Below are 7695 nucleotides of genomic sequence, written 5' to 3' on the forward strand. Positions count from 1 at the left end.
TTGTAGACCTCAAGTATCAGATTTTAGCATTGTGTGTATGGGTTTTTTTCTAACATACAAACTGTAGAAGTTTTACACGTAGTAATAAATAAAAGTTAGGGGTCTAACAAATGTACAGTAGGACTCTGTGTGTGCAGCATACAGTTTAAACAGAATTCTGTTTGATTGCATTTTTAGATTTCGTTCATTGTTTTCGTTTGCTGTGGAATTACGAAAAAGCTACCATGAATATTTCTTACCAAAGTCTCGTGTAGATGTTTTGTAGCTGTCTGGCTAACACATTATTATTATTATTATTTTGGAATAAAGACATCTTTACTATGAATTCTACACTTGTATGGGATTCTGTTCAACTAATATGATTTTGCACACCAAAAACCCCACACACTTATTAATATAAGGAGTCAAGTCACACTTACTTACATTTTACTCCTGTTCAAGCTAACAGGCTATCTGGAGTGAGCTGAATTTTACTAGAGTCAGTCACTCTTTATCTTTACTATGAATTCTACACTTGTATGGGATTCTGTTCAACTAATATGATTTTGCACACCAAAAACCCCACACACTTATTAATATAAGGAGTCAAGTCACACTTACTTACATTTTACTCCTGTTCAAGCTAACAGGCTATCTGGAGTGAGCTGAATTTTACTAGAGTCAGTCACTCTTTCTAGAAATCACAGGGTAATTTAGGATTGTTACCCAAATTATCCTGTATTACTCTCATTTGGGTTTTTGTTGGTGCTGTTGTTGGTTTTTAATAAAAGAGAAACTATTTAAAAGAACAAGTTTTAAAGCCTGGTGATACATGAATGGAAAATTGCTTAAAAATGAGCTTTCAAAAAGTCTGAGATTTTGTGAAACTTTCTGCTGATATTCTGTGCTACTAGAAGACTGTTCAGGTACGCTGCGCATGAGCACCTCACTGATAACAACACAGAAAATACAGCAGTCGGGGGGAGCTGCTCAGCAAAGCTGCTGCTGCAGAAATGTGACTCTAACATCTTGCAGCCAGCTAGAACTGACCAGTGGGGTCACAAAAAACCTGTGTTCTAAACTTGAAGTGTAACAAAGCTGAGGTGGACCAAGAGGCAGTTGCCTGAGATGACCAGCTGGGAGCTGCTTACCAGTGACTGAAGGCAGAGTCTGGTGCAGTAAAACTCCACTGGCATTTCCCTCTCTGCTCTCGATAGAAAAGCACTCGGTATTTCCAAGCAGCTGTTTCAAGGCAGATTTGTCAGCTCGTACAAGAGCAGCACAAGGCCCCCAGCAGCGCTGCCCACCCACAGGGAGCTGCCAGCTAACAGTAGCTCTGCTCCAGCAGCGCTGGGACAGGGACAGGGACACTGCCTGCTGCCAAGCTGCTCCCTGCAGGTACGCTGCCACAGCATCATCCCGTCTTTGTAGCCACTTTTAGAAGCACAGAGACAGATTAACTCACCTTTCTGTAATCCCTGCTCTAGTTTGTTGGTGAATAGTGGAGTTTCCACAAAAATTGCTAATCCTTTTATCTTCAAATAAGACCAACAGCACTGAGCCTGCCTAGCCCGAGCAGAGGAGTGACTGCAGTGCCAGTACCAGCAGTCTGGCTTAGCAGGGTAAGTCCTCTGGGCACCTGCACATCATGGATAACCACAGACAGAGACAGACTTTCCTGAAGGACAATTTACAGCATCCAAGTGAACCAGCTAACTCTTTCTCCATGGAAAATGTGAAGCTAAGTGAATTTATGGAGCAATTTAATGTTCTGGCATACCAAATGGTGAGACATCTGGAACAGCAATCATGATCTTATGGCCCATAAAGCTGTATCAGAACAGCTTTTCCTCAGAAGGGGTCACAGAGCATGTAAGTCAGCACAGTGACCATATGGCCTCTTCAGATGCCATCCATCCAAGTGACTGCTTGGGACTTGCTTGACAGCATGCCTGCCAGAACTTGGGGTGCTCCTTTTTGCATGGGCAACACACCTAAGCCATAACCAGCACAGCAGAAAGATGATAGCTAGAGCAGGTCCTCAGCTGTGGTTTGTCATATGCATGTATCAAATAACTCTCAGTTCTAGAGGTACCTGCCATTCTCAGGGCCACAGATACTGAGTTTCCAGGGTGGGGAAAAAATAGCAAAATGCTGAAATTCTGCAGAGCTCTCAGCTAAAATCTGAAGCCTGTCATTGCAGACTGTTTGACAACTATCATTTCCATTTCTGATACAGTTATTAATGCCACAGCGTATTGTCACATGGCTATGCTCTTAACTGCAAAGCAAACTATAGAGTGTGTGTGTATGCATGTATGTATATAAATACATATATATGTGGTATACAGTACACACACACACAATATTTTTCATATATTTTCCCACTTAGAAAGCAGCATACTAGCCACGGGAAGGGTGGTGGGGGTGGGAAGTCTTTACCAGTAAATTGAAATGTGCTTAAAAATCTCTTGCTACCAAGTTTCATGCAGTTAGTGTTCTTTGCTCCACATACAAATCCATTTAAGATCTTTATTGCAACGCTTTCAAATTTGGGACTCAGTCACTTCATGCAGTGTTGTGCAAAACAAAGCAATTACAGGCCACCTGAATGATATTGAGTTCTGTCTCCTCTGGTTTCCAAAAGACAGAACAGTTTGAGCTGTAACTGATGGGCACATTAACTGCTCAGTAGGCAATGACATTTTTCACATACAGTCTAGATAGCTTAATGCATCTCAAACGCTAACACTTGGAGCTCTGCATTCTTCTCATCTTCTTCATAAAAGTCCTAGGGAACATAGTTTACTCCACCATCAGTAATAAAGTCGCCAACACCGAGACAGGAAAGTCCTCCCTCTCTGCTTACTTACCGCATTTGCACAAGTGGAGAAAAGGAAGCTTCTCATAACTCCCAATTTACTTTCTTTTCATTAGCAAATAGCAGGGTATTTTTAAATAAGTCTTTTAAAATAAACATTTGATATAAGTTTCAAAGAAAGATCAAAGGCTGTTTCCAACACAGCAAACATTTCTCCCCACCCTTCTCACTGCACCTTTTAAACCAGTGGTGGCACTGCAAGTGCAGCTTGGACAGACATCTCTCAGGGACTCTATCAGGAGCACACGGCGGCATTTGGAAAAGGGCCTGCTGCCTTTGGGAGGCCAAAAAACCCTGCACATCCCCTCCATTGTGCCAGCTATTGCTTTAGTGCACATGGGCTCAGCCCCAAGGCCATACCCATCACTGCAGTCACAACTGTGCCAACTCAACAGCCTTTCTGTGAAGCTTGGACATGCCACGAGACGATGCTCTGCAGGGAAAGGCCAAGGACACAGTATAACACCTGCCTTTTAGGGCCCATCAGAAGCTCTGGGTTTGGGCAGAGCAGGCGGGACTGTGAATCTCCAGATGAGGTGAACAATCACACTCATCCATTCACATGGAAGCAACCAAGGGCCTTGAACACTCACTCAGCCAAGGCCCAAACATAGAAAGGACTCTAAAGCAGCATGGTGTGAACCAGCCAGCTTTATCTAAACTGCCTTTTATCTGAAAAAAGAGAGTGAATGCACACGCACATAAAGAGAGAGCCAACAAGACACGTGACTAAATCACAGAATCTTTCCAAGTAATGCTCTCTCTTCCACCCAAAGAGCTGGATGATGCTGAAAAAAGCTATCCTCTCCCTGTGTCTGCAGTGGCTGGGGCTAGCAGGGAGAAGGTGGTGTGACTGAGTCTGTACAGAAAGCACCAGTACCTCACCCACAGTTCCTCTGCCAACACTGCCTGCACCACGAGGCTGGACAGGACCAGCACCAGATTTAGGGTTAGCAGAATAAACAAGTTCCAGAGCTGACATTCTTGCAGGATCATTCAGCTTTGGAAATGCAGTGAGCGCACCTGGGGAGAGCCAGTGGCTCATCCCTGCATCTGAATGACGTAGGGTTTGGGTCAGCAGCATGAAGGGTCCCAGCAGCATTACTCAGCTCCTGGGGAGGCAGAGCAAGGACAATCTGTAGGAACAGCCAGTGGCACATCCACAAAGCCTCCTTAAGGAACCTCCTCAGACAGGACTAAAGACGCTAGGGTTAGGATTTATACTCTTGTTATATCAACATAAGCACTGAGCCAAGGAAGTTGGGCCAACAGTTGAAAAAATGTAAATAACAGATCCCACACTTTACCCATAAACCCTGAGGTGTTTCATATTTGCACACAATACTTTATCAACATAAGTCAGAAGTAAAAAACAATAAAAAGAATGTTTTTACTTACAGAACCCTCAAGTCCACTTGAGCAGCAAGGGCACAAAATCGGTGTCTAGAAAAGAAAACAAGAGCTCTAGGTTAGAATTTTAAAATGTGAAAGTGGTCTACATTGTGAGTGCAAAATGCATAAAATCCTATGAATGGAAAAATACAGCTTTTATACCACTTTATACATCAAAAAATACATGAAAAACAAGATGTACAAGAAGAGTACTTCCAAGGGCAAATAAACAGCTACACTATTTAGAAAGGTTAAAATATTTACGATCTATCTTAGAAGTTTTCATTAAAGGAAAAGATGAGTATTTGTCATACCATCTACTTGCAAACATAGAGTTCTGTTTACATTTCTATGACATGTTTCAAACTCTGGTTTAGATCTACCTTAGATGTCAGAAATGAGCATAAACATCTGTAAATGGATCATTCCTGAAGGACACAGTGGGGTACATAAAGGAATACTGGTACCAACACACATACATATGCAGGCTTGAAATTTCTTTACTGGAACGCTGCTCACTGGAGCAATAAAATCGCAGCCCACTAGATGGCAATGGAAGCCAACACAGACAGCTGCGTGTTCCAAAACAATCATAAAACCCCAGCTAAACACGAGAGTCTCTGTGCACAGTGTCACTGATTGCAAGGATCTGCCCAGGCTGTAAGTCAGCATTTCCTCTCCATACCTGCCAGCTCATGACTACTGACACTGAAAGCTTTACCACTGCAGACACGTCAGGTACCTCACAGGGAGGCGTGAGTCTTGTCTCAATCTTCTTTAATTAGGTGTAGAAATGCTAGTGGATGCACTTTGGATGAGAAGGGGATAAGGAGGAGGGAGTGACATGAGCTAACAATCTATTTTTTGCCCACAAAGCCACAGAACCTCATGGACTGGTCTTCCAGTGAGGCATCCATACCTTCCCCTAGAGAAAAAGTGTTTTTATGAATCTTGAGAAGCAGCTACATTGTAGAAATCCTACAGCCCAGGCAATAAACCACTTGGCTAGGAGGCAGGAGGCCTAGGGCTTCAAATGTCCTGCAAGGGAAGGCAAAGGAGATGATGTTTAAAGCCAGCCTCCCCAGGGGCACAGGGGCTGGTGACTGAGCTGAGCCTGGGGCTGTAGCCGGGCTCCCCGAGTCACCCACAGGGCTGGCACCGAGGAAAACACATTGTCCAAAGCCAGGTTAGAACCACACGCGGGGTTTTGAGGTTAATGTGACTCAAAAGTCCTTTTGATATGCAAACATATAAAATATAGTTAGATTTATTCATTTATTTTCTGTATTAAGAATTAGATTTTAGAAAATAAGCTTAGCTTCATTTTGTCTCTGTGTTAGGTGGGAAACTTTAAGTTTAGATCGTTTTGTCTGTGTTAAGGTGGAAACTTTTACAATAACTAACAAGCTGTTCCACGCTATCAGCAAAGGCCTTGCGGTGCCTGGTACACGAGCAGTCTGGAGCAAGATAAGAAGGAACTGGTGTGCAACACCTGCAGTCTGAAGCAAAAAGCCAACCTTGTTTTGTCTAATGGTCTACAAGGGTGCTAACAAACACCAACAGGAGGCAGTACGCAAGCGCCAATGGGAGTGAACTTATGCTAAAATTTCTTGGAACTAATTAGCTTAACCCATCCTAAATTTAATGAATATGTATGTGTGTGTACTTTAAATAATGCCTTTGTAAAAGAGTGGGTGCGCAGGGCCTTTATGGAGTGATCCACCCTGTCGCCCGCCGGCGAATAAAACATACCTGCTTTATAACTCTCTACGAGTTGTAGGGTTTGATTCCGCAAATCACTTTTTGTGTCTAGTTTCTTCTTGGGTAAGGTTTTCTGTACTCAAGACAGTAAAACACCTATTGTAGCTGTGGTGGCATTATTTTATTCACCACTGTTATGTAAAGATAAGCATTTTTCTGGTGAAAATGGTTTAGAACTGTTAAGAAATCTAAATTCCTTACTACAGTCTGCACACAGAAAAGCAGCCCCAGCTGCTTTTTGCGTGAAGCTATTTCCAAAAAAAAGAAACGTGTAGAAAGAAAACCCATAACCTCTGCATCCAGGCCAGGCTGGAGACCCTGTCTGAGGCTCCTCCACCCTGTCTGCAGGCGGCAGCACGACAGCAGCTACCAAACGCAGTGGCTTTGCTCGTCCCAAGCCACCCAAGCTCCAGCCAGCCGTGCAGAGCTGTGGATGAACAGGAGCAAGCAGAGCTTCCTGTAAATCAGTGGAGCACTTCTGACTTCAAGAGAGCTGCAAAGCTAGACCTGCTGCGAAATGCTAGCAGGCTCAGCAGCACAGATCCAGACCCACCGAGCAGCAGGAGACAACAGCACGTGGGTTGGACGGTACCTGCCAAAGACGAAAGGCTGCTGCAACCCAACAGGGCTCTAGGAAGTCAGGTCAGTTCGTCAGGCACCAACTGGACGCAGGTCCAACTTGGAACAGACGTTGTGCGCTCTCTAAAAAAAATCACTGTCTCTTGAGAATGAGATTTCTCTTTTAATTAAGACAGTACTTTGGAGCAAATACCCTTTGGCATAGATCAGAAAAAGAACATTGCGTGTTAAAATCATCAGCCCACAGAACGTACCTACAACCCCCTCAGAACTGATCCCATAAATAACAGCAGGGAACTAATTGCTCAACCCACAGTTTTTAAACTGCTCCTTTAGGTCTGTTGTCTTTCCTGAGCTACTTCTGCTGGTATAAAGTGATGACATTAAAGTACCTGGATACTGGCAATGTGACTACAGAAAAGCCAGAACAAAGCACAGTCTTAGCTGAGTAAACTTTGTTCATGAAACAACAAAACCTTCCCTCCCCACAAATCCCGAAAGACCAATGTTACAAAAGCAAGAACTATGTTGCTATGACTACGATAAATTAACACCAACACCTTCTCCTTAAGGCTTTCCTTCTTAAATATCTATTCTTTAATCATGTAAAATATTTTCAATCTTAATCTAAGGTTTTCTGTATCATATTTCTGATTTAACATATGCTAAAATTGTTCAAATATTTCAATAATTCATTTAAGAGAATGTGTACCACTTTGCCCATGGTTAATTTTTACAACCCACCATGCACTGTAGCAGGGAGTAATGATTTGGCAGGGAGGATGTCCTCTTGTTGTTAGCAAGAGGATGACACTCATTTTTCTGTCTTCATGAAAAATCACATATAGATAAACCAGACAGCTTCATGATAAACTAACTGTATCCTGGGCAGCATCAAAAGAAGCGTGGCCAGGAGAGCAAGGGAGGTGATTCTGCCCCTCTACTCTGCTCTGGTGATACCCTACTTGGAGTACAGCTCTGAAGTTCTCAGCACAGGAAGGACATGGACCTGTTAGAGCAGATCCAGAGGAGGGCACAAAAATTATCAGAGGGATAGCACACTTCTCCTGAGAGAGTTGGGGTTGTTCAGCCTGGAGTACTTG

This window comes from Antrostomus carolinensis, unplaced genomic scaffold (genome assembly GCF_000700745.2).
Source record: "Antrostomus carolinensis isolate BGI_N321 unplaced genomic scaffold, ASM70074v2 scaffold9168, whole genome shotgun sequence".
Classification (NCBI taxonomy): Eukaryota; Metazoa; Chordata; class Aves; order Caprimulgiformes; family Caprimulgidae; genus Antrostomus; species Antrostomus carolinensis.